At 42.4% G+C, this 14,377-nt stretch overlaps 1 protein-coding gene and 1 long non-coding RNA gene across 3 annotated transcripts in view; both read left to right on the forward strand.

Annotated features, from left to right (window-relative positions):
• LOC145657372 (uncharacterized) overlaps positions 1 to 9,577 on the forward strand; it is a 12,911-nt gene extending 3,334 nt beyond the window's left edge. The window contains exons 3-6 of one of the 2 annotated variants that reach the window (XM_081711743.1): positions 1,401 to 1,470; positions 4,027 to 4,182; positions 4,737 to 4,892; positions 5,307 to 9,577. The gene's annotated coding sequence lies outside the window, so the exon portion shown is untranslated. Of the gene's footprint in view, positions 1 to 1,400; positions 1,471 to 1,618; positions 2,197 to 4,026; positions 4,183 to 4,736; positions 4,893 to 5,306 lie in introns of those variants that run through there. The other variant, XM_081711739.1, reaches the window with a different exon arrangement.
• Positions 9,578 to 9,735: 158 nt separating this feature from the next.
• Positions 9,736 to 10,721, forward strand: LOC145657425 (uncharacterized). Its single transcript, XR_014123063.1, has 3 exons — positions 9,736 to 9,903; positions 10,363 to 10,435; positions 10,591 to 10,721. It is a non-coding gene; the product is annotated as an uncharacterized LOC145657425 (long non-coding RNA).
• The last annotated feature ends 3,656 nt before the right edge of the window (positions 10,722 to 14,377 follow it).

Here is a 14,377-nt window from a genome sequence, read left to right on the forward strand (position 1 = left end):
TCTCCTCCAGGTAGGCCCTCTCGTCGTTGTCCGAGATCAGACCCACGACAACGGTGTCGTCAGCAAACTTGACAATGATGTTAGAGCTGGAAGTGGCTGTGCAGTCGTAGGTGTACAGTGAGTAGAGCAGGGGGCTTAGGCAACAACCCTGAGGAGCTCCAGTGCTGAGGGTGAGGGTGGATGAGGCGCAATTGCCCACCCGTACTGATTGTGGTCTGTCTGTTAGGAAGTTGGAGATCCAGTCGCACAGGGATGTATGCAGTCCTAGATCCCCCAACTTAGTAGTGAGTAGGGAGGGGATGATAGTGTTAAATGCTGAACTGTAGTCGACAAATAGCATTTTAACATAATTTCCCCTCCCTTCGTCCAGGTGAGTCAGTGTAGTGTGGAGCAGCAGGGCGGTAGTCATTGAGGTCGGAGGGTCGAGGTTTCTTCGGGACGGGGACGATGGTGGACCACTTGAAGTTGGTATGGGACGATACCGAGCGTCAGGGAGAGATTGAAGATGTCGGTGAATACCGGGGCTAGCTGATCTGCGCAGGCTTTGAGGACCCTCCCGCAGATACCATCTGGTCCCATCGCCTTCCTGGTCTTCACCCTTTTAAACACTCTCCTCACGTCACTCTCCGTGATAATAAGAGGGCGCTGTTCTATGGTGGGCCCCGCGCATGTGCCATTGGCTGCGCCGATAGTACCATTAGCACTAGCGCTGTTAGCACTAGCGCTGTTAGCACTAGCGCAGTTAGCATTGGCGCTGTTAGCATTAACGCTGTTAGCATTAGTGCTGCTAGATGTAGCCTCGAAGCGAGCAAAGAATGTATTTAGCTCGTTCGCCAGAGACTCATCCGCACTCATCAGTCCAGAGGGTGGGCTCCTGTAGTCCGGGATCATCCGTAATCCCTGCCACAGGGATCTAGAGCCACTCTGCTGGAACTGTGTCTCTAGTTTCTTCCCGTAGTGCCGCTTCGCCTCCCTCACCGCCCTGCGCACTCCGTATGCTGCAGACTTGTACTCGTCCATGTTCCCGCTGATGATCCCCGCATTGTAGGCAGCAGTGCGAGAGTTCAGAGCCTCGTGGATGGTTCTGTCCACCCAGTGCTTCTGGTTGGAAAACTTCTTGATGGTGATTCTTGGGATCGTGTCGTCCACCAGTTTCCCAATAAACCCCACTACTGCCTCCGTAAACTCGCTGACATCATCAGTGCTGCATTTAAAGCTACATTTATAAAAGTCTGTACTGTTTTCCCCAACTAATGCGTATATGCCATTCTATCTAACAAGTATTTCATAGATATAAAGAATAACAGCAAAACATAGTGGAACCTACACCTAGGAGATTGGCAGAAGAGAAGTGAAAGACCTCACATTATTCTTAAGTCTTATTCTTTCCGTATTTACAGAGGAGTCACAGGTGAACAGCGTCCAACAGAAAACAAGACATCCATCCTGCTGGAAAGAACAAACACAAAGGTGCTTGACATGAGAAGAAGTGATTTGAAATTCTCACAAACTGCTTTTAAACTTGTTATATGTGCATCATGTTCAGATGGTAACACTACAAGTTTGCTGTATATGACCTTTGCCCTTTTTTTTCAATTCTTTTATTCTCTTCCCTTAGATGTAGAGTTTTGCTGATGCTACATTACGGGCTGATTAAGGAGGTGTTGTCCTTCACAGTCAAACATTTCCTCATACTAAGCTTGGGTGCTGTGTATGCTTTGTGTTGATCAAAACTTAGCTGGCCACTGGAGGTGTGTACAGGGCAGGAGAGTGAGCTGAGTTTGATCCCAGTGATGAGTCCGTCAGGCCTGCGGGACTGCCTGTACCCCTGCCCCTCATCTATCACATTGCATGCTGCAGTCATTTATTACAGAGAGAAATGTGAACTAAGGTCAACAATGGCACTTACACAAAATTGCTACATCGAATAAACTTTAGACTGTATGTGTGTGTATGTGTGTATGACTTTGTGCATGGCACCCACTCCCCAGGATGGGTTTCATGTGGGCCGGTGCTGCACCTAATGATGGCAGATGTGCAATGGAAGTGAAAGTTTGGATTGATGTGACCTGTCGGAGAGAGTCAGTCATCCAACCTCACACTCCAACGTGATATGAGAAACAGGAGGCCAAATTAACCCACTAGGCTTAGTGCACCTAATGGTACTGTTCACTTATGCATACTGTCAATGCCACAACACAGAGCCTGGTAAACCTGGACTTCAGGTGACACTGTTTGGATGTTGTGCTTACTAATCTTAGCTGCAACAGTTATTTAGGTCATTATATCAGGTGATATAATCAGGTGATTACTGTCGGCCAAACAGTACTAATCCAAATTCTACCAATGCCAAAAGAAGATGACCTTAAGTTGACTGAGTAGTGAAGAGCAAATGAATCGAGTTTAGACAGACTAACAAACTGGGTATCTGACAAACATATAAAATAAGATTTTATTCTAAGTACAATAATCTTCTCGTGAGAGGTTCTAGACTTGTAGTTACTTCTGTTTAAAATGACTCTCTGCTGAAATCAGTTTTTAACTACTGATCTCAGGGGTGGCATAAGAAGGAAAGGCTCAACAGATGTGTTCATGCAAATGTATAGCTTCTTTGTCTCAGTCTTAGGCTTTGATTGTGTCAGGCATTTACCTCGAGTTACCTTACAAAACATAAATTAATTCGATATAGTATTAAAAGAACAGAAAGAGGGAAACAAAACAACTGGAACACAAGAGCAAATTTTATCTAATTTATTTAGTTTAATTTTATCACACTAATTTCACCTGAGCACTTAGTCTGCACATTTATAAATACAAAGGAGTATAAATACAAAGGAGTTCTTACAAACAATATAAAGCACACTACTAATTTTTCATATATTATCTGGCTTCTCCTACTACTAATTCAGAAGCACTTTGCTTGCACAGCTGATGAAGGACCTCAAAAACATTTCATTACTCAAAGACAAAACATGAGAGAATATTCAAAGAAAACAGATAATGGTTCAAGGCAGATATGACTATGCAATATTTCAAACATGTATGTGTAAATGATTTATTTCAAATCAGGAGTGAAAGACAAATTAGAGAAAATGTTTATTTGAGGATATGCTATTTAGTTTGGGAAGTTCATTGTATGGAAACATTCTGGAAATTAATGTATAGTCTATCCTGTCCTCATCTTGGTCAAGGCTGGTCAAGCTGCTTCAAGCCTGAGTGGAATCTTGATCCGCATCTGAGTATTTTTCTGTGCTTGGACTGAAATAGTTTACTCAAAGTGCTGAGCCCTTTGGATGGATTGGAAAAGTGCTGCTCATGGCCTGAGGGCTTGTAATCCGCAGCGTGAGGGTCTCCGAGCAGCTCTCTCACCTTGGGTGAGGCGTCCTTGTGTAAGTAGTGATAGGGCTTTTTGCCACTGTTGTCACGTATGTTGCAGTTGGCACCATAATCACGCACCAGAACACTCAGGACTGATTCGTGGCTGTGAATAGCAGCCATGTGTAGTGGGGTGTAGCCGTCATAGCTCTTGATGTTAACGTCAACCCCTGGCCCAATTTGCTGTGAAAGAAGAAAGATCTTGCGCACCATTTCACTGTTTCCTTGTTTAGCAGCCCAGTGAAGTACTGTGAAGCCAGAAATGAAGTTTCTCTTCTCTGCCAGCTTGATGTCCTGGAGCAGAAGCTGGCAGATTTGATCCTGCTGTCCTGCAGCACACTTCACAAGCCACTCATGTTCTCTTGGCCCTAGACGGAAGATGGCTGACTGCTTTGTATCCACACCTGGTTTGGTGTCTTTGTTGACCCTTTTCAGGGCTGGTGAAGCAGGTGCCACAGAGTGCCTCTGCTTGGTCCTGGCTGATCTGTACAAGTCATATCCATCAGTCACTTCACTCAGACATGCTGCCACAGTCCTTTCAGTCCGTTCATGGGCCATCTTCAATGGGGTTCCAAAGTTCCAAGGGTGTAGATGAGTTGTTTTTCTTTGAATTTCCTTGGATTTCCTAAATAATCTTTTTTTTCTTGCCAGGACTCTCTGGTCCATCCCGAGGTAGTGCAGGGAAGGTCTCATCAATCTCCTCTCTGCCACTGGCCATCTCATCTCTGCTGATGTTCCCTGAGAAGCAGGTTATTCCTGCTGAAAATGACATACAGACAAATTTCAAATTAGCCTAGTGTCCTCAAAGTAAGACCTATACTCCTAAATTTCATTGCAGAGAATTAGCTACAGTATAAAATGCATTGCCATTAAAGGGTAGGATCACCACAGTGTAAAACATGTCTATATGAATCTGTGTTCAGATAAAGGGAAAAACACAAAGAAAAAAATGAGTCTTTTAAACTGCACAAATAAATGACTGAAGAGTGAAATTCAGCACCAGTTGAAAGTTACAGCCACCATAGATAACTTTTTTTTTTCAATTACTATCCTTTAAATTAAATAGTCTTCTACATAACTTACACCACAATATAATAAATCAGTCAGTTAGCTAGCGCATTTGGACCTCACCATGTGTCTCTTGCGCAAGCTGGATTTGATCTCCTGCACTTGCAAATGAACAGTAAAAATATACAATCTATATTTATACTAATTAAAGGAACAAAATAATGGATCTATACATCACTCCCATTAGTCCATGGGCTAGTACTACCATTACAGGCTTGAGCATTTTGGTCAGATACATTTAGTACACAGACATATCTCATGAGTTTTCCTCTCTCCCACAATTCTTTCTACAGAGCAAACATGCCCAAGATTAAACAGAGACACACTACAACCTTACACCTAGTGTATATATTCAGAGGACTAAATGAATGCAACAACCAAATAAAATACAAACTGTGCTTTCTGGACTATATGATGTTTTGGAAACGTCTTTTTAGTACTAATATATGGTAAATATGCATTTCATTTTATGTTCACTGCAGTTTATTTAAAGTCACTCAGCAAACTACTGGTTGTGGAAAATCAATCAGTTTAAGACAAGACGAATATATATAGAAAAATTGTGTGTATAGGCTCATAAAAAGAATAACTGGAGTAAATTTTATTGGCTGTGGAACCAAAGTCTTAATCAATCTTTTTTCTGGAAAGCCCAGTAATATGAAGGCTATCCAACTTTATGAGACTCAGTGAATGTTTACTTTGCATTTCTTGACTGACAGGAGAGCATAATCTCTTCTGTCGTGGACTATAAAGCATTCATGTAACTATTACTGAAAAACACTAAAAGAGAAAAAAATGATCTTTTTTCAAGTGTTACATCCTGTGTTCGTTTGTTGTGTGTGTGTGTGTGTGTTCCATTCTAGATTCCATTACAGAGTTTCATGTTTGCAGAAAATGTGTTTCAGATGTTCCCCAAGCCATTGTGGTACTGAGGAGCAACCCCTGAGCTCGGGGAGGACTGGTCGAGTCCGTCAGAGGTCCTCCCTCCCCTGCCGGATGTTGTCTTTTCCCTGGAGCTCAGGACAAGTTGGGTGGAGATAACCCAAGCTTCTGCAGTACAGACACCTCCCTTCCTGCATCCGAGCGTTGCGTTCACTTCGGGAAATGCGGGTGTGTCCGAGCTGCATTAGCTGGGATTCGGACTCCCCCTGCTGGTCATGCACATGAACAGGGCTAAAGGTGCACAGAGAGGTCCACGAGAGCCTCGACTGATCTCTGGTCCCCGTGTTCTGCGCCTCTGCCACACACAATTGTCAATACGCAAGAGCAGATGGATGAGGTCATGGAGAGCGGCAGGAGCATCACGGTGGACCAGTTCATGTTTAAGGTCCTCTCTGAGGCCCTGGTGAACAGCAGCCATCAGCGCTGTGGGGTTCCATCCACTCTCAGCCGCCACAGTGTGGAACTCACTCACATAATCAGCCGCCGCTCTTCTCCCCTGTCGCATGTTAAGAAGACGGGAAATCGTCTCCCTCCAGTGACTGGATGGCCGAAGGTCCGCTTAAGGGCAGCAGCGAATTCTGCTGCAGTGGAACAGACGGCAGTTTGGCGCTTCCAGACCAGGGTGGCCCATGCCAGAGCACACCCAGTCAGAAGGGAGATGATGTACGCCACCTTTGCTCGCTCTGTGGGGAACCAAGATGGCTGCTGCTCGAAAGCCAGTGAGCATTGAAGGAGAAACCCCCTACAACCTTCTGCCTCACCAGCATAGCGCTCAGGGGCAGGGAGCAATGGCTCTGAATGTGAGGTGGGCAGGATTTGGGCTGGCTCTGCTGCTGCCTCAGCCCCAGCTGCCTCCTGACTAGGAGGAGCCAGAGGCACTGGTGTTTGTGTCAGGAGGTCTGTCAGGGCCTGTAACGGAGAGAGGATCTGTTGCAGGGCCTGCTCATGTTGACCAACAGTCACCCCCTGATTAGTCAGAGCCACCTTTACCTGTTCCAGAACAAACTGTTGAGCTGGGTCCTTGGCTGGGTCTTTCTGTAAGGCGGGCTCGAACCCAGGTCAGGTAGGTGATGACACCAACAGCCTACTGGGTGAGAAACCACGCTCGGGAGAGAGACAGACTCAAGAGAGAAAACTGGAGAGGGCAGGGGATGTGTAAAAACACAGACACACTCACAGCACAGAAGTAAGGTGTAGCACAAGGGGGAAAACTTGAGGGGAGGGGATGTGTAAAAACACGAACACCCTTGCAGACAAGAAGTGAGGTGTAGCACAAGGGCTCAGACCTCAATACCTGAAGTTACCACCTAGAAGCTTGGCTCAGAACTTTGGCAAAGAGCCAGCGCTGAATGGCTGGGTCACTGGGCTTATATAAAGTCTAGCCCAGCTGTTGGGTGTTAAACCTGATTAGTGGTGTGCCTGACTCAAGGCCTCCCTCTGGTGGCCGGAGGGGGGCATCGGCCTGCCACCAACCCTTACACACACACATGCAGTCTGCAGGCACCCCCAAGTCAGATTTAAGACATTTCAATACTTTTAATGCAACTTCCATTGTAATTTAAAACCAAATTTGCAATGAGGATATACAAAAATAAAGTTATTTTGAATAACTTAAACATGGCAATTGAGAAACTGATACTTTCAGACTAATGTTGAGAAGCTTCATTTTGAAGAGACATAAGAACACCAAATAAACCAAGTGATGAAGAAACTGACAGAAAAAAAACTAGTTAAATTAGGCACTTTCTACATAAATGATAGCAGGATATTGTAAGCAATGAATACAGACAGAAGCAAAAACAAATGATCAAATCTTTCTTTCTTCCGGTATTTTGCTAGTGAGAGCAGAGCTGTTACTTCCCTGTAATCCTCACATGTAGCTAGCTAGATAAAGCTGGAGCTAACAAGCTGATTTCTGAGGGGATTTCAAACCATATTCACAAAATATGTAGAAAGTTAAACAATTATAAATAGAGTGGAACATTTTGAGATGGACAGTGTTAAATTGAATCAGTCTGTCTAGAATTTCCTGTAGAGATCCACGACTGCTTGCTAGTCACTTGAGTTTGGTAACGTTAGTTATCTAGCTAGATAGCTTCATAATTCCATTTGACAGTGTATATGCCAACCAGATTGAACAAGACCAAAAAATGTTATTTGATTAAAATTAAAACTCTACTCAGATTTTTCCTCATCTAGATGGACATAATCAGGGTTAAGCAATTCATAAAACTATTTAGCTAGAGTGCTGAAGGACTAAACTCTAATCTATAAGCATCATGTCAGCTGGGAGAAAATGTTAGCAAGGACAGTATATCCACATTTCTAACAAGGTAGAAATATTAAACATTAAAGGGATGACTAAATAAGGCAAGTGAGGGGACTACGTTTTCGTCTAGGCCTCCTCTATTTGATGAAACTGCTGCCAATCATGCTGCTTGCCCTGGAAACACTTGAAAGTAAATGATAGTCACCCTCCCTCCCCCTACCTCCTTCACACATAGGTGAGAATTGCTGTCACTCCAAGACAATGGCCAATAGAAATCAATATAAAATAGAAAAGGGGGGTCTAATGCTCTATTCAGGAACACTTTTACATCAGTATCGTGCATTTTCAGTTAACCAAAGGCTTGTGTATTTTGGGTTTGTTTACGAAGGAACCGAACGCATGTTTTTACGCAAAGAAGTGAGCACGCAATTAAAGAACTTTACTAACACTATATACCATTTAAACCAGCGGAAGTTCCAACACACACACAGGTAACTGTCACCTGACTGAGGAGACCTACAACTAGCAGAGCTGAACATCTGAGACTGGACATCTGAGACTGAGAGACAAGGAAAGAAAAACCCTGTATATCAAACTCTGTGTATCACAACACCATCCAGTGATCTGTGGTCCAATCTCACTGATCTACTCCCAGTTCTAAAGAATAATGACGTATCCTCAAAACTTCAGCATTCTGCAAATACTTGACAATAGTGATAAATGTAGGACACAGTTGTCTTGAGTGTGATAATGTTATACCTCAGCTCTTACTGGTCTGTAGTGTAATAGCGAGGTTTGTCTGGTTCATGCTTCTCAAGAAGTGCAGTGTGATCTCCAGCGCCCCCTCTCTGATTTTGCTCTGATCCTTCTTATCCTCCATCTGTCTCTCAGTGCATGCTGGATAATCTGCTCTCAGTAGATTCTTAAATCTCTTCAGCTCATTCTTCACCAGAGAGATGATTTTGTCCTCCAGCTCCTGAATAAACAGTATCAGTAAAACTAGTGTCATATACAGATCTTTTTAACACAGGATAATATATTATACATAAGAGAGGGCTGAACTGAGGGGCATTGGGTGGTCATGTGGACATTATGGTTTATAAAAGAACATAAACATCATATTAACTGAGCTGTATCTTAAAGTTTCATTTTTAGTTTTATAAAGCTACAACACAGTAGTTTGTGAAGTTTGTGTATCTTTCATTATCATCTTCATTACAAAAAAAAACAAAACATTAAAGTAAAGAATGAACCAGTAAACCACAGAATTTCATCATGATCTATGATCTAAACACACTCTAATGATAAAGACCCTTCCCCCCTCACACACACACTTACACACCTTGAACACTGTTTTTCTTTATAAATATTTTCAGGTTTCTTTTGGGAACTGTTCAAAAACAAGACAAAGATGTTAATGGTTTATAAACATGAATTCAAGTTAAATTGACACTTTTGTAAAAGATGATGTGATACATCCTCATCCACACAGTACAGGGGGCAAAAGGAGAGAGAGAGAGAGAGAGAGAGAGAGAGAGAGAGAGAGAGAGAGAGAGAGAGAGAGAGAGAGAGAGAGAGAGAGAGAGAGAGAGAGAGAGAGAGAGAGAGAGAGAGAAATGTAACAGAGCAGCAGGCTCTGGGGATAATCATGGAAGAAGCACCTGACAGACTCTGCCCCCTAGTGGATACTCTAGGAGGTGAACAGGGAAGGGGAGACAGCAGGCAAAACACAACTGAGACAGGAAACCACACAACTGGGACATGATTCAAACTGAAGGAGTGAGTGAAACATATCACACTGTTCTACCCACTACATTACTGGGAAAGTGAAAGGAGTGAAGGGAGTGATGAGAGTGCTTGGTGGAGACATAAGTGGAGGAAGGAAGCCGAGTATTCACCTAACCAGAAGGGGCAAGTCTATGGGTGAGAAAACCCTCAGCCACTTCTAATGAAAAACAAAGTGACTTGTCTGGTCCGAGGATCAAGCCAGCGTCTGCACTAGTCTGGGGATGCAGCTTTAACCACTACGTGTGTGTGGTAGACTCAGGACACTCTGTACCTCTCCCTAAACACAACAGGAAATGAACACAGAACAAAGGACAAATAACTGGAAGACAGAGAACAAACACACAGGGACACATCCTGCAACAGGACATTTCTCCTCCTAATAAACGACTGCTAGAGAGGGACTCTCATCAGAAGAAACAAGAAGAGACAGACATGAGGGAAGACCGTCCCTCACAGAACAGGTAAGAAAGACGACAGGAGACTCTTGTTGAGAACTTTCCACTTGAAAAAATACCAATTATAAAATACCCACTCACCAAGGCTTCATAAAGAGTGTCCTGAGTGAAGTAATTATATAGGGGTGGGGCACCTGTGGGAGATCAGACTAATGAACACTGATTATCTCCCAGCTCATGGCCTCCCTCTGGTGGCAGCTTGCTGGCATTACGAGCCATCGGTTACAAGAGAGAGTTGGAGAATGTGTGTGGGTAGATGATGCTGAATCTCTTTCTCCTAAACCTAAAACTAAAACACACCTGTGGTGAACCCCTTTTATTAGTTTGTCTTGTAGAATGGTGACATTGTTTACTGGGGTATTAGTGTTGTAATATTGGGGGAACTTCACTCCCTCACACACTGGGAGGAACACATCCACCCCACTTATGAAAGAATCTGAGTGTGTAATGTGTTACCCACTGTAGGACTGAGGTCACAGGTTCACTACTGAAGTTAAAAGGATTATCCATGGATGCATCACTCTTCATAGATACACAGGTGGGTGCTGGAGGTGATTCACTCTTCACAGACACACAGCTGGGAGCTGGAGGCTCTGCTCTCTCTACCCTGATGAAGATGAGGAAAGTGTTGAGTAATTACATCCTTCACATCATCTCATTTATCCTGAATATTCCCTCTTCCTGTTTCCTCAGATTAAGTGCTGATGGAAAGCTCCTCACTGTGGGTCAGAGGTTCCTCCTCCACTGCTGGTGTTATGAGGCTCCATCATGGAGTTGTTCCTCTTCACACACACAGCTGGACACTGGAGACGCTGCTCTCTGCTCCCTGTCAACAGTTCATCCCTAAATAGTAGGACCAGGACACTGAAACACTGATTATAATGAACCTGATGTCACTGCAGTGTGAGTGTTTCTGGTTCATGGCACTATTTCCCTTCTTCTGGAGCGCTTAGATATAGTGTTCTACATATACTCCCACATTTATTTGACACTAATCACATGTTACATTAGTGCCAGATAGAGTTCTCTAACTGCGTATTGACCAGCTTTCTACCAACGTTCTGCTCAGGTTGTACGTTCAGATCAAACGGAGGAAAGATAAGTGGGATTTAAAGTCAGAGATTTTCATTAATAAATCTGCATACAGTAACTTCACCTGAAAATGTTAAATATTAATAACTGAATCTACACTTAGTTCAGGTGTTCAGGGCAAAGTCAGATTCTTAAAGTATCTGAATATCAGTGCATGTAAGATTCTACTGGTATCATTGTCCAGCAGACCACACATTGCTTAACCCCTTTAACAGCTACTATACTGTTAGTCTGTATAATGTATTCATGAGAATCAATTCTAAAACTTCATATTTTATTACACCTTTTATTATACTTTTATACATTTTGAAAACAGTTGTCAAAGATGTTGTTGTTCTTTTAATAACCTTAAATGTGGAGTTGCTAATAATAATTGCAGCCACACTGGACATATAGCTGAGCATAAAATATACAGCAAATCAAGACCAAACACATTGGAGGAAAAGTATCTGAATAACTCAAAATTAAAGTCTCAGTTTTAGCAGCGTCACAGTGAGGAGTGAGATAAAGGTGTCAAAGCAACTCTACATGTCCCTAGAAAAAAACATTAAACACTGCACCTGATGAGGCTGAGTGGATCATCACAGCCGTGATACCCATTAAGGACCAATTGTTCCACCAACTATTGTACTCTGAAAAGAAAATACTTCCCCAAGAAGACAAAACATCCCGAATGTTTAATGATCACGAAAAGGACCTTAATAAATAGATACAAGTCTGTTTCTTGTATTCTAAAAAATAACACAAGAGAAACTGATCAAATCAAACTGCTGTAAGGTGTATAAGTTTTCTTTAACATCCTAAAATAATTTGAACATTAGCACAAAACTGAACTGAAATGTATCTGAAATGTAAATGGTTGATTGTGCTAATAAGTGGAATCAAATCTTATTTGGTCATTGAAACTTCACCCCTCGACTCAGTGAGCATTTAAGAGGAAAAAACAGAACAAGTTGGATAACATTTTTTAAGCACCAAAAACACCTGTCAGCTGTTTCTACAACTACTGTTTGACTCTGTGAAACAAACCAGATTCCTGTTTGGTAACTATTGAATGATGGTTACAATGGGCAGGATTGTGATGAAGAAAAGACACTGTGATGCTCTTCACCAGCCCTACGAATCATCTGACACTGTGACTCTCTCCACAAATGATCAAGCCACTCCTCATCAGCATGAATGGGACAGTTTCAAGAGGCACTGTGCTGTATTTAACTCTTATGTGATCTACAGAACTTCAGACTGTACTTTAGAACAAATGTATTCAGTAGTTCAATAATACGTTTGAACATAATTGCAACATCAGTGACGTTTGTATTAATTAACTGAACAAAAGACAGTCAATCTGAGTTTTTATCTGTACACCTGTACACACTCTCTCTGTTTCTATCTGAACAATAATCTGGTTACACCTTTTTCTCTTTAGAAGGAATCAAACCAGTACGAGCACATTTCAGTCCCATTACATCACAAGACTAGAAGAACAAGCCTTGTCTTGTAATGATTATTAAATCTCCCTCTGTGGATGTGTTTGTACCATACCTCCCTCTGTTTGTGTGTTTATTCCATATCACCTTCCGTATGTGTGTGTTTATACCATATCTCCATGTCTGCGTGTTTATACTATATCTCCCTCTGTGTCTGTGTTTATACCATATCTCCCTCTGTGTGTGTGTGTGTGTGTGTGTGTGTGTGTGTGTGTGTGTGTGTGTGTGTGTGTGTGTGTGTGTGTGTGTGTGTGTGTGTGTGTGTCTATAGCATATCTCCCTGTGATTGTTTGTTTATACAACATCTCCACAGGAACAGACATGGTGGGAACAGAAGACTCAGCAACAAACATGGAAGCAGATCCAGAAAACAAGAGAAACAACCATAAGCACAAGACAGACACAAATACGAATATGTAAACACCATGAATACTGTAAGAGGTGTATTAACACTGCGGGTGTTAACATCACTGTACAAGTGTTTAGATAAAATTGGATGGGTAATGTTAGCACTTCGGGTCACTATACTAATAGTGTAGGTGTTCATTCAGCACTTCAGGTCACTACACTAACAGAGTAGCGGGTTGTTCTGTTTAGGTTCTCAGACACAACCACTTGTCATCACCAGAAACCAGTTTAGCTGCTTGAAAAGAATGAAACATTTTCTATCAACATTTGTTGTGTGAGACAGAGAGAAATCTATCATGTTGTAGTGCTGGTGTCACATATCTGTGTGAGAGAGAGAGATGGAGAGAGAGAGATAGCAGGGGTACAGAGAGAGAGATGGAGAGAGAGACATTAGAGGGGTACAGAGAGAGAGATGGAGACAGAGAGCAAGCGGGACAGAGAGCAAGAGAGACAGAGAGAGAGAGAAATTGAAGGGGTACAAAGAATGAGCACTCAGATGATTTGGCTTCAGTTCAAGTTCTGAATAACAGTTTAGAATTTGCACACAGCAGTTTTCATTACCAGAAACCAGTTCAGCTGGTCTGTTTTTTTATCTTTTGACTCTGAACCATGTGCTGAACACTTCAGGGGAGCTGTTAGCATTTTAGCTCTGGGGCCAGAGTGAAGTGAAACTTTTCACCATGTGATGGAGCTACCCTCCACCACAGTTTGTTCATATGGACTCTGTATTAGAGATGCACATATGCTGTGCATGTATATATTTATATATGTGTGCATGTAAATTAACACATACAGGAATTGTTTGGTCAAACTTTATTGATGTGATTTATTGAGTGATGTAATTAACATGTATCTAAAGTGTTATTTAGTGTAAATACTTGTAAATACTAAATTTTCCTTTTTGAATATTTCTGTTTGATTTTTTTTTTTTTTTTTTTTTTGCATTAGGAGCCAATAAACACATTTTCTTTTGTATCCACTTGGAATGTAACCATGGTTCTTTTCCACCAGACCATTACAAGTGGTGTCAGAAGTGTTACTGTTACTCAAAAAGTGTTGCCATAAATATTTTTGGGCAAATCACGAAGAGTAGCTGGAATTATTTGGTGGGATACTGGCATTTGAAAAGGTGGGATTTGATCCTAAGAAGCAAGGGATTGGCAGACAGCTCAGGACAAGAACAGTGATGGAGGAACCTTCAGCAGCAGGTCTGACAGCTGCAGCAGCAGGAGGACCAGCAAAGACAGAGTGAGGATGATGCTGAAGAAGGAGTCAGTGTTCAGATAGGAGGTGATGAAGGGCAGAGAGTAGCACTAGGCTTCAGAGCCCAAACTGCATCCCTTAACTCCAGATGATGACCGTGAGCACTTCTTGGCAAATTTCAGGTAAATTGCTAAAGTGCTATAGTAATTTATTGATTGAAACACAGGGAATTCAAACTCATCCAATTCAAAAGCATGCTGTGGTATTAGGTAGCTGAGGTGATAAAATAT

The sequence above is a fragment of the Electrophorus electricus genome, chromosome 1, assembly GCF_041902795.1.
Source record: "Electrophorus electricus isolate QZ-2024a chromosome 1, ASM4190279v1, whole genome shotgun sequence".
Taxonomy (NCBI): Eukaryota; Metazoa; Chordata; class Actinopteri; order Gymnotiformes; family Gymnotidae; genus Electrophorus; species Electrophorus electricus.